The sequence below is a fragment of the Tripterygium wilfordii genome, chromosome 20 (genome assembly GCF_013401445.1).
Source record: "Tripterygium wilfordii isolate XIE 37 chromosome 20, ASM1340144v1, whole genome shotgun sequence".
Taxonomy (NCBI): domain Eukaryota; kingdom Viridiplantae; phylum Streptophyta; class Magnoliopsida; order Celastrales; family Celastraceae; genus Tripterygium; species Tripterygium wilfordii.
Genome location: NC_052251.1, coordinates 4,330,357 through 4,344,629, shown reverse-complemented (window position 1 = coordinate 4,344,629; position 14,273 = coordinate 4,330,357).

Genomic DNA, 14,273 nt, shown 5'->3' with positions numbered 1-14,273 from the left:
CAGACTCAGTTTCAAAAGAAAGTCAAAACAATTCGATCTGATAATGGGAAAGAATTTCTCATGACAGATTTTTATTTACAAGAGGGCATTATTCATCAAAAATCTTGTCCTTACACTCCCCAACAAAATGGGATAGTGGAAAGGAAACATCAAACTCTCCTTAATTTAGCTAGAACTCTTAGAATTCAAAGTGGTCTAGATGAACAATTTTGGTCCTACTGTGTCAAAACAGCAGCTTTCCTTATTAATAGACTACCCTCAAGAGTTTTAGATCAAAAAACACCATATCAAATTGTTTACAACAAAAACATCAAATACAATGATCTTAGAGTCTTTGGTTGTTTCTGTATTGCTAAAACAAACAAAACACCAAACTCTAAATTTCAGTCTAAGGCTATTCTAGGGATTTTTCTAGGTTACCCTCTAGGAACCAAAGGTTATCAAATTTTAAATATCCAAACTCATGAAGTTTTCACTTCTAGAGATGTTTATTTCAGAGAAACAGAGTTTCCTTTTAAAACTACACAAGACATACCAGCACCATCTCTTGCACAAAAAAATCCGGAACAACATACAGTATCAAATCCCATTCAGAATAACAATGATTTAAATAGGCATTCTAGAGTGAAGACACAGCCCACATACCTAGCAGACTATGTTTGCAATACAGCTGAGACTTCCCAGCAACTTTCTGTGCATAACAACATTCTGTCTGATCATTCACATGCATCATTCATTTCTGCAATTGTAAAACAGAAAGAACCAAACACATATAAGGAAGCAATACAAGATCCAAATTGGATAAAAGCTATGCAAGATGAAATGCAAGCTTTGATAGAAAATAAAACTTGGAGTTTAACTACTTTACCACCAAATAGGAAGGCAATAGGCTGCAAGTGGATTTTTAAGATCAAATACAATGCAGATGGCTCTCTAGAAAGATATAAAGCCAGGCTGGTTGCTCAAGGTTATAGTCAAAGTGAAGGCTTTGACTACAAAGAAACCTTTGCTCCAGTGGTTAAAATAACCACGGTTAGGATTTTCTTAGCCTTAGCAACACTAAATAAATGGTTTCTATTTCATCTTGATGTACATAATGCTTTTCTCAATGGAGAATTGGAGGAAGATGTTTTCATGAAAATTCCTCCAGGTTATTCTCATCAAGGACAGAACTTGGTGTGTAAATTAAATAAATCCATCTATGGTCTAAAACAAGCTTCTAGACAATGGAATGAAAAGTGTAAGAAAGCTCTTATAGATTTTGGATTCATTCAAAGTAGAGCTGATTATTCACTTTTCTTTTATAAGAATGGTGGTCATCAAGTTTTTCTACTTCTTTATGTAGATGACATGCCTATAGGGGGAGATAATTTGAACTTGATTAACAAGGTTAAACACTACATAGGTTCTTGTTTTAAAGTTAAGGACCTAGGACCCTTAAAATATTTCTTAGGTCTAGAAATTCAAAATAATGTTACTGGCATTACAATTAGTCAAAAGAAATATGCTTCTGACCTACTTGAAGACACTGCTCTGTATGATGCTAAGTCCATTAACTCTCCTATTGACACAAATAGTAAACTATCACCTAATGAAGGTATACCATTAGATGATCCTCTTAGATATAGGAGATTAGTAGGTAGATTAATGTACTTATGCCTAACCAGGCCTGATATCACATATACTGTGAATACTCTTAGTCAATTTATGCAAAAACCAACTCAAGTTCACATGAATGCAGCAAATAGAGTTCTCAAATACATCAAAGGCACCTTAGATCATAGTCTTTTCTATCCTGCCACTAACGTCTTGCAGGTTAGAGGATTCTGTGACTCAGACTAGGCTGCATGCACTCATACACGCAGATCAGTAACAGGGTTCTGCATCAAATTAGGTGATGCTCTCATTGGATGGAAATCTAAAAAGCAGAAGACAGTTTCCAGGTCCTCTGCTGAAGCAGAATACAGAGCCATGGCTTCCGCTGTCAGTGAAATGTCTTGGATTCACAATCTACTCAAAGAACTTCAAATCAAAGCTATTTATCCTATGGACCTATACTGTGATAATCAGGCGGCTATTCACATAGCCACAAATCCAGTATTCCATGAGCGTACAAAGCACATCGAATTGGATTTGCATTTTACACGAGACAAAGTTCAAGAAGGATTAATAAAATTGGCTCACCTCAGAACTGCAGATCAACCGAGCGATCTCCTCACAAAACCCTTATCTGTCCAGCGGATTCACCATCTCCTAGACAAGCTGAACATGCGAAGATCCCCTGCTCAGCTTGCGGGGGGGTGATAAATTGATCTCACTATTCCTCTCATTCTCTGGTTTCATGTGTCTGGTTCGCGTCTCCTAGGGCGTTTGATGCGAAATAGATACTGAAGATTGGGGATGATGATTTACAAAGCTCACCGGTTTGGTCTTTGACAATTGGGCCTTCTTATTTCAAAATGGGTTCATTCCTTTGAAGTGTTTTAATTATTTTGAATTGGGCCTATCATTATGGGCTGCTCATCTCAATCTTAGTTTAATACTTTTTATTCATGCATTTCAAATATACATGTAATTCAAATGTCTGTATTGATGTCCCATCAAAGTTACCGTTTGGTTGGTATTGTAACCTGTATATATTGCACTTGTAGTTACCGTTTGTAACTACTACAATTGAATAACATCACATGTGTTCAGTTGTTAGCTCTCTCTTCTCCTTCTCCTTCTTCTTCTCCTTCATGCTATCTTCTTATCTCTTGATTCAGTAGTTTCTTACCTGCAATACAATCAGAATATCAAGTTATTTTAAAGAATGATCCGATGCTTAAATCAGAACATGAAAAAATAGATGATTGTGAACTCGTAGTTCGGAGCTATGAAGTAAGTAGAGAAGACAGTAAATTGTGAGTGGATAGGGTGGAACCATCATCGGATATTAGGAGGGCGGAATTTAATGCGAGGTCCGGGGGTAATGCCTCTAAATTTTTATTTGGGGTTCTATATATATCACTTGATAAAAGTAAAAAGTATATCCATAAATTTGATAAAATGATTAGAATTGTTGTTTTTTTTTTTTTTGAGTTCTCATGTTCTGATAATAGTGTATAATAATCCATTGAAAATTTGATCAAATACTTCTTTTCAATGTATATAAATAGAATATCATTGAGACATTCATCTCCCATTCAATTTCGCAATTGTTGCTTCATAATTTTCATAACTAAAAATGCCCTCTTTATGGTTGCAATTGTCACAGGTTGTTGGGAGTTTTAACCCTCTCCCATATTAAATTCAATAGGAATAATAGAGATAAGAACTAACGTCAATGCCAGATAATCTCAGAAACACAACACAAGCAAACAATCAAGCAAGAACAAGGATACCCGACAGTCGTTCGGATGTCTACTTGGCCCGTCCAGACGGAAAGCACTCCAACACTTGATTTCCATCGCACCCGTCTCGACGGAGCATACCAGTCCGGACGCCCATACTATCATCCGAACGTATCTTCAAGTAAGGTTCTTCTGCCATTTCCATGCACCAAGGCCGTCCCGATGACTATAACCCCCGTCCCGATGGCTGTAACCTCCGTCCCGATGACAACATCAAAACAATACATATCATATATCAGCAACATAATTAGCCTCCACACTTAACACAGGTAAAGTCAATGCTAGTGTTATTAGTCTATACATATGCGGATACACCAAGTTATACTTTGTCACAATCATTCTCTCCCAACAATCCTATAAATTTATCATTACTTTACATATAAAAAATGTAACTCTCCAACTGATTCTCAAGTGTCACAAGCTCTATTATAGAGAAATCAGTTGGATATAAGTTGGATCGAGCCGTATGAGCTTTTGCTAAAATAATGAAGGAACCAGCTCCCTCTACATTCTCTCTTAGATTTGTGCAGTTACCTTGTGATATTGTGATTCTCGATGCTCAGCCACTATTGGTATAGCTTATAACTTGATTTGGATGTTGGGCTATTATGCAACATTATACATGTAGATTTGGGTTCACCATCTCTTAGAATGGGCTATAACCAATTAAGTATTGACTATTGAGTACCAACAATTGGCATTGAAGGGACGGGGGAAGCCATTATATATATATTTATGATTTATATTTTGTATTATTAAATTTTTTTTACTATTAAATATTTTTAAGGGGTCAACTTAGTAATTTTTTTCACTTGTAGATATGGTTGAATCCCAATCGTAAGGTAAGAGGTCCCCTGAGGTATGTTCCTCGAAAAAAAGATCTAATACTTAAGTCAGAACGTGAGAAAGTAGGAGATTGAGAACTCTTAGTTTGGAGCTCTCAAGTAAGTAGAGAATGCAGTGTACGGGGTAGAACCATCATCGGATATTAGGGGATGGATATTATGTGGGATCCGGGGATAATGCCTCCGAAATTTTTTTTGGGGTTCTATATATACCACTTGATAAAACTAAAAACCATATCCCTAAATCTGATAAATTGATTACAACTTTTTTAGAGTTCTCATCTTTTGATAATAGTGCATAAAAACCCATTGAGATTTCAATCAAATACTTATTTCTCAATGTATATAACTAGACAATCATTGAGTGATTCATCTCTAATTCGATTTCGCAATTGCTGTTTCACAATCTTCATGGTTGAAAAAACTCTTTACTATTGCAATTGTCACAAGCAAAGCCAATGCTAGTGTTATTAGCCTATACACATGCGGATACACCAAGTTATACCTTGTCACAACCATTTTCTCCGCAAGATCAGTGATGTACCAATTATATACATACAATTGGGCACTCTTTTCAATGATCTTATGTCCTTTTTAGATGATTAATGATAGATTTTGTCAGATTAATTCTATTGCGCATTTCAGGCATAAAGGCATGATTTGAGAAGAAAGGAACCGAAAAGAGGCGAAAATGGACAAGTTGAAACCAGAGACTTTTTCGATCAATCGGGCCTAATTTCCGATCGATCGGATCAAGTTTGTTTATTGCATTGTTTCCAAGCCACGCCAGTTTCAAATTGATCGGGATCTATTTTCGATCGATCGGACTTCATCAAATTCGTGATTTTACAGATTGAGTTCCACAAAAATGTCCCAAAACCCAAGCGGGTCCAGTCCAAAATGACATAGGCTTGTTAGAAAAATGACTCTGGGGATTAGGGTTTTAGGAACTTTTACACACTTCTTGAAGGCTAGGTTTTGGAAAAGCTCTTGGGAGACAACTTAGGAGCAAGGAGAAGTAGGGTTTCAGGGGTTTTCTTGTATCTCTTCTTTTTTCTTGATTCTATGACTGTTATTTTGGATATTATCATGTACTTGAATGATATGAGGAACTAATCCTCTTGCTAGGGCTCTAATGGAGCCCCACCTTTGAATATTGAATGAACTTGGTTTATTAATCTTGATTTCCTTTTTATTTGTTGATTATCTGCGGTTGCGCTTAATACTTTTGAATGCTTGATCACCATTTGAATGATATTTTGCCTAGATTAAGACCGGAAGGAGATACTTAGGGTTGCACTCACCATAGATGACATATGTTACATGAACCATAGGAATATACGTGAATGACCTATGCAATCGCTACATGATTATCCACTTTACTTAATGGGTTTTTGATATTTAGTCCGATTGTTAGGAATAACAGGGATTGGTATTGAAAATACTTTCGATATAATCGAGAACGGAGCATTGAATAGGAAGGGAAATCGATTGTCAATATTGAATTAGAAATTGGGGATTGATGAACCAAGGTAATTTGATAGGATATGTGGTGGTGACATTAGATGCCTTAGTGTTGCGTACTTGATTAAATTACTCGGTTTTTGCTTGGTTTGTTGAATTGGTTGACTCCATTAGTTAATCTCTCAGTTAATTCTTTAATTTCCTATATTAGTGTTAATTGAACCACAAAATCACTCTTCGCTTCTCCATTTAGTATAATCTTAGCTTAAATTGAATTGAATGTGAATTGCCAATACTTCCTGATGGGAACGATACTTTATTCACTCTTTATTACTTGTGTGATTTGTGCGCTTGCAAATATTTCACATCAATTAGCAATCCCATGAACCTCTCTATAAATGTATCATTACTTTGCATATAAAAAAGCTCTATTATAGAGAAATCAATTGGATAGAAACAACATTAACTTTTGCTAAAATAATGAAGGAACCAGCACCCCCTACACTCTCTCTTAGGTTTGTGCGGCTACCTTCGGGTGTTTAAAAAGTCAGTGATTCCCGATGCCGAGCCACTATTGGTATAGTTTATAACTTGATGTGGATGTTGGGCTTTTATGCAACATTGGACATGTAGACTTGGGCTCACCATCTCTAAGAATGGGCTATAACCAATTGGGTATTGACTATTGAGTAGCAACAATTAACATTGAAGGGACCAGGGGCAGCCATAATATATACATATATATATATGATTTATATATATTTTATTAGTAAATTTTAAAGGGGGTAATTTAGTAATTTTCAGCTGAATCCCATTTGTCTTTCTCTCGAACTATTACGGGGCATTTGGTTGGTATTTTGAGGGGGGAATGAGGGTGGGATAAATATAAATGAGCACCATATGCATCCCACAGTTTACTAAGCACACCCCAATTCTCGCCAAAAGGCCTACCCATATAACACCCCGTTTGTCCCTACAACGAAGAAGCGCGAAATCCTCTGAAAATCACCTCCTCTATTCTTTGTCATTTCCCAAAAGCCCACCCAAACCCTCGTTTCATCTTTGTCTGCGACTCCGGTGTCGATGACAAAAGAAGATGGACAACGACGAGCAGTTCTTCGAAGGAGACGACGACTTCTTCGACGGAGAAGAGTTTGATGAGGAGGAACATGTTAGTTCCACCATTTCTGTTTATTTTTTCCCTAGGTTAGTTTAACCCGTTCATATTGGAGCCTAAGAAACGCCATTGCATGTCTTCATTCTATTGACAGTCCAAAGTGGTCGAGGTATTTACTCCAATGGGGATTGAAGTGGGCACAATAGAGCATTTTCAGGATGATTAGGTATTTTTATAGATTTGACCCTAGATTTCCTTATTTCGAACATGTTAGATTTCTTAATTTCTTGATGTAGGTGATAATGTCAAAGTTGTTGCTGAATTATATGTATTGTGTAGGTTTTTCAGAATAAGGAGGATGTTGTTGATTATGCAAGAAAGTATGGTCGTAGGCATCGAATTGTAGTTGTAGTTAAAAGTTCTAATATCAACAAACAAATGTGGATGCCATTATCCATGAAAGCACATATGGTGGACACACTGACTGGGACATGGAAATTAGTTGTCTTGAATGGGAAGCACAATCATGCACTGGCTAGAACATTTGAAGGTCATTCATATGCTAGTCATCTAAATAAAGAATAGAAGGAGACAATTCAAAGGCTAAGCAAGACAAGAGTGACGACGAGAGATATTTTGAATCACATGAAGCTGAAGGATCCAACAAATGCATTAACTATAAAAGACATTGTACAATGTCAGGATTGCTTTGAGAATCCATGAGACAGTAGGCAAGTCACATATGCAGTAGTTGAACAACAAATGCATCAACTATGAAGACATTGTACAATGCCAGGATTGCTTTGAGAATCCATGAGACATCAAGTCACATATGTAGTAGTTGCTCAAGTTATGTATTGAGAATGGTTATATAACAAGGCATCGATTTGAGGAAACAACTGAGGTGGTTAAGGACTTGTTTTGGTGTAGCTCTACTTCAATCCAGCTTGCCAAAGCCTTTCCCTTTATGTCCATGCTAGGCTGCACTTATAAGATGAACAAATATCATCTTCCCTTATTGTAGATTTTTGGTGTGACATGATAGCAATTTTCGATCGCTTAAAATAAGCAAACAAAAATCCCAAATTAAAATACTCGCAAGCGCACAAGACCGTAGTAGAATAGGTTATGCAAGAACGAGGTCGAACCACAGGGATTGGACAAACAATACGATTAACTATTATACTAAACTTAGCAAAAGAAATAATTATTGGGAGATGATTGATTTTGGATAGCAGGTAACGAAATTAAAGCAACGAAGTAAAGGAAACACAAACTTGTTGATTTTGGTTGTGAAAGCAAATTTATGAAAGCACTAGGACAATGAATCCATCTTATTAATCCTCTCTAGTTGTTGATTACCTCACCTTTAATCCACTCAATCGATGTTGTTGGCGAATCCACTAAGGCGTGAATTACCTATGGTATCTAGGCTAATTCCTTTATCTTAACATGCAATTTGGTTATGGTATCTAACTCAATTATGAACATGCAAGATATCCTTAAGTTCAAGAATTCATTAACATGCCATGTAAACCCTAGGAGTATGGTATCTACCCTAGGCGTTCCCAATTCCTAATCACAAGAAGCTGGTCCCAAACCCCGTATGGTATCTACGTGAGCTTGCATCAAATTACTTAATTGAAAACTTAGTTGGTGGCCAATCATCCAAGCAATCAAACAAGTATATAGCACGGTGATTAGAAATCCAACATCAAAAGAGCAATCAAAGATAAGAACAATAAACAAACTAGAGAATCATATTAAGACTTCATCAAGCCCTAGCCAAAGTGTTTAGTTACACATAGTCAAGAATGAAAACCACAAGAAAGGTTGGAGAACACCCTAGAAAAGTCGGCTGAATATCTGAGTGTCTGAACCCCCCGAAAAGTTCCTCAGAATCCTATGAAGTCCTCCTTAAATAGCTCTCTCAAACCCTAGACTTCCTCTACAACAATTACTAAAACTCCAAGGAAATTTACCCTTGGCTTCCAAAACAATAAACCCAACAAAAAGGAAAGAGGTTGACTTCTTCTTTGATTAGGAAACTGGACTGCTGGATGTCTCGGACGTTTTTCCCATGTTACACCCTTTAGAAAAATCTCCAAAAATATGTAAATTGAAGCTTGATGTCTTAGCTTTCCAGGGCTATCTCACACGTCTCTAGAAAAATTATGTGGAATCTTCTAGACCCACTTCTTCACAGATAGCGCAGTTCTGACGAGATCATATTTTAGGTCAACTTGTCTTCAAATTCTGGGTTAATTGGCTTCACCGAAAATTCCCAAAATATTCTCCAACATTCTTCAAGGTCTTAGCTTTATTCTCCAATTGACGGTTCTTCAAAATACTCAAAATATACCCCTTTCCATCAAAAACCATCCAAGTGCTCGAGAAAACTGAAAATGAGGAAAACAAAGTAATAAGTCTTTTTTAAAGCCAATCCTCTAACAAAAACCAAGTTTAAAGAGTACTAAAATGAGAGAATATATGAGCTTATCATGACATCCACCAAGAAGATTTTTTGTGGCATTTTGTTACTTGAGTGCAAAGAAAGAAGAGAACTATGTTGGGGCTTTAGGTTGCTTCAAAGACTTATTTGATGGTGTAGTGGCCGGTGTCTTCATATATGATAGAGAGATTGCCTTGATGAATGCACTAAAGGTAGTGTTTCCAGATGCTAAAAATATGCTATGTCAAGTACACATTTCTAGGAATGTGTTAAGCAACTGTGTTGGTTTGTTTTGTCTTAAAACTGAGTTCGATGATTTCATGGGATGCTGGGCTAATCTGATGCATTCTTTGACAGAGAATGAGGATGAAGAGGCAATGAAGAATATGCAAACTAAGTTCAAAGATCATCCAAGAGCTTTGAGTTACATCAATGACTCATGGTTGTCTAAATACAAGACCTATTCTGTGCCAGAATGGGTTGATTAGTTCTTTCATATAGGCAACACCACTACTAACAAAGTTGAAAGTGGCCATTCAAAACTTAAAAAAATACCTCTCCAACTTAGTTGGTGACTTTGCTCAGTCTTTAAACAAAATTAACCTATTGCTCCAAGGTTAGGTGGTTGATATAAAAGCTTCATTTGAAGAAAGTCTTAGTAGAGTGCCACTTAGTTTTAGAACACCTTTATACAAAGAATTGGTGAACATGGTCTCCACTGCTGCATTGGAGAAAATTGAAAGTGAGTTGGCTATTATTGGCAACAATGGTGTAAGCGAAGACCATTGCAATCACAACACTATCAAATCTCTTGGTTTTCCATGTGCCCATATGCTAACACAGTATAGAGCTAAAGGGAGGAGTATCCTACTCAGTGATGTTCACAATTATTGGAAGCAATTGTGCATTAAACCTTACAGTGAATACCCCAAATATAAGCTGTCTATTAAGGTTGACATTGAAATTGTTAGGAGGATGTTTGCATCTGCAACTGTACATCAGAAGCTTGAGATAAAAAAGGCAAGTTCAAACAATAGGCAAGCCAAGTAGTACTACTCTATTGGAGCCAAAACCAAAGGTAAATCTGAGGAGAAAGAAAGAGCAGAAAGAAGTGGATAAATCAACGAAGCGTGGTCATCCTTTGAATATGCACAACAGTCTCATGTATTCGATGATGTTGGGTAGAATCATGCTTCACAGGGTCAGAGTTTGAAACACGATCAGTCTTCATAATTGCAGACTACATAAGGTCTGGTTTTTAAACCAAAGGCAAAACTAAAAGTCCATAGAACCAGGCATGTGAACACAAAGAATTGGGTGTCCCTTTCATTGTTGATGTTCCGGGAGATGACCATTGTGGTTTCAGGGTGGTGGCATCTTTCTTTGGTTGAGAGAATGATGGTCGAAAAGTGGTTAGGAGAGAACTTGTAAATGAGTTGCACATGTATGCACAACAGTATAACAACCTCTTGTCTCCTTTCTGTAGCATAACAGAGTTGCTAACAAATGTTGAATGTTATACAGTAATGGCAGATAGAAAAAGTTTGGTGATTATGCTTTATATGGGGAATGTCATCTCCACATGTTACAATATTGTAGTTCTACTCATTTCACAGGAGCAATGCCTCACTTTTTTCCCACTCAGGAATCCAATGCCATTTGAGTACAAGCAGGGTGTAATGATTTTTGGGTACATCAATGACTCTCACTTCATCAGAATGGAGCTGGTAGCAAATAGTCTCATGCCTCCAATATAAAAAATGTGGTATGATCATCATCATCATGATGCAAGAAATTGGCCAAAAAAGTTTGCTTCCAGGATTGAGAAATTCACTGTACTTTCTTCTTCAAAGTCATGCAACATAGCGACTATGGAGTTGGTCTATTGATCGAACTTGTATTTTTATTCTTTTTTTTTTCGCATATTTGAATGTACAAAACATACTCTTTTTTGTTCTACCGAAATGTACAAGGTCCGCATCTGTAATTTGGGGTGCACTTCGGTTCTTTTTTGAAAAATCAATAAAAGGGGTGCACTACATAATATTATGTTTTTAAGTGGAGTGTATTGAGATTGGGGATGTACTTAGCAAATTTCAAGGTGCATATAATGTTCATCAATATATTCTCTTGTTTGGTTGCGTTTCGGAGAGTGAAATCTCAAACTCATTTCACCCTCTATTCTCCGTTGTGGGGAATAGCCAAGCTCACCAAAATGGTGAGAATGTCTACTCTCCATAAGGGAGAATGAGTTTTGAAGTATAAAAGACTCTTTTACACTTGTTATAAAATATTATGTTATTTTTTATAAAGAAAAAAAGGGTAATATGAAAATTGTACTATTAATATTCTCACACTCATACTCACTCTTTATTTTATACCAAACATGATCATACTCACCCCATACTTATCTCACACTCACATCGCACTCATCTCCTCTTCATCTCATGCTCACTCTTTATTTTATACCAAACATGACAATGCTCACCCCATACTCATCCCACACTCACCTCACACTCATCTCCTCTTCATCTCATGCTCATCTCACACAATTATGAACCAAATGCCCCGTTAGTCCATCTAGCAGTTCTAACCTTCCTATAATCACACTTGAACTGCCTCTCGCACACTTTGGCAAGCAATGGCGCATTCTAGGTACGTAGGACTTTATAGAATGGACCAAAAAATAAAATCTCTTCTGACAATAGAATGATTTGTGTTGTCCCCCTTGTTTGGTCTAGGACTTGTAATGTTTTCATATTTCCTTTTGGTCTTATGACCATTACCTTGAGAGATATCACCACTCTAACTGGCCTACTTGTTTCTGGTCATGACATTCACACTCTTATTGACAGTAGCTGTTTTGAAAAATAATTTAATGACCTGGACTCTTTGGTAAAGAACATCAACACCTACGACAAGGTTTCCAGGTATGGATGGTCAGGAAAACGAACTTTAGTGAACACACCATATTTCTAGGGCCAATTAGCCCACCAAAGAGTATCTTCTAATTGCAAAAGCCTTGGCCCTCAACCAATCTATGGCTCTCGGTTCTCTGCTTCTAAGCCGTTTCTATAATATATAGTATGGCCTCTCTGACATTCACTCCTACTCTTTACTCAATTTGCACTCACAGTCTATGGATTCTGCCGCTGTGGCTTTTCAATTACTTTCCATCTTTGATATGTGAAAACTCTACCCTGTATCCCAACTCTTCCTCTTATGGTCAAATGGTATCAGGATGTTATTATGACCAGTCTTTTGAATATGATGTCAATTTGTTCTATGAAATGCCATTCCATAATCCTTCTATTAACTTTCTTGTTTCTGTTGTCACCAAAAAGTGACTCAAGGTGATGAAGATTTGCAGGTGTGTCAAGGATTATAGTTTCCTACACTAATGAAATGAAATGCACCAAACGTAAATAAGACTTCTATCTAGACAATTGAACGAACTATCTTGGGACCTCAATAGTTCTAGATTCCCCAACTCCACTGAAGTGCGCTTTGTTGAGATTGAAATGAAGAAGACTAACTAGACATCAAGAACAATTTACACAACGATGGTTGGCATTGAAATTTGACAAGAAATAAATACAAGAGAATTTGGAATGAACAACATCATATTTGCTCGAAATTGACAAGGATTTGAAAAGTAATTGAAATGCTAGAAAGCTTGAAAGTGTCTTTGGGCTTGAGTTTTTGTTGTCTGTTTGACTGATGTTTGTGTGTGTCCCCATCTCTGTCTGTCTATCAGCTTTTATACTCTTTGTCTTGCATGAAATTCTCCCCCATAAACCATGATCCTACTGCAGTTATCCCCACATTTGTGCTATTTTTTGTCAATTGGAAGCCATAACCACCTTTTCATACTAGTTTTCCTCACTTCTCTCATAAGCTTCCACGTGGACCACCTTGTGGTAACTGTCACAATTTCTTCCACTTTTCATGGGCTACTTCGAGCACAACTCTACCTTGGGCAGTTACTCATCAACTGGCTTCTCTTCTTCAATAATATGGGCTTATGGGCCATAATAATCCAAATTATAATAGGTAGCACAATGGGCCTTGCGCATGTTCTAAACCCGTTAGGCCCAACATATTTTTGGTGCCAACAATTGCCCCCCCAGCTTGAATTTCAACTGTTCAAAGTTGGATTTCAAGCTGATTTTTCGGCCCTTCTTCAAATCCTTCTCAAATATCAGTTACTATCAAATAATATCTACTTAAAATTCAAACTCTTCACTTACCTCATTTAATTTGATCAGCTGTTGCTTTTAAGGCTTCTCGCACTCCTACACGCCTTTTTACTTCTAAATTTATTTGAGAAAGCCCTAACCTCTTCCTCTCTTCTTCGTCAATTGATGGCTTCCTTCCTTCCAAATACTGCTCCCATTGCCTCCTATCTTTCCACCGAGAAGATGACAAGCTTTTCACCACTCTCTCGTGAAGAACTCCTTTCCAACCATACAAATGAGTTACCGCTATTGGAATGACATCGTTCTTGGCCCAAACCACCTCTGGGATGGATAGACTGGTTCAATCGACTTCGAACTACCTTCGGTGTCCAATGGACGAAGCAAGGACTCGATCGACTTATTGACATGACTCTTGAGCCAATTCCCTTTGACCCAGCTTTGATTTCGGTGGCCTGCTGTTTTTGGTCCAGTTCGACAAATTCTTTTACTTTTCCCGGTGGCCATATGACCATCACACTGAGGGATATGTATGCCCTAACTGGGCTGCCCATTACAGGTCCAGATGCTCCCAGCCTCTTTACTTCCCTTAGAATCGCCGAGGTAGGAGTAATGGAGGAAAAGAAAACTTTTTCCTACCAGGGTTTGAGCTCCACAAAGCACCTTGGAGAACCTACCTTCGAAGAGCATGCTCTGTTCTTGTGGTGTCTACTCTGCAGGTATGTTTTCGGCACTTTTGCTAATCAACCTGCCAAAGATTATCTTCCCCTTGCATGTGCCCTAGCTGAAGGTCAAAATGTAGCTTTA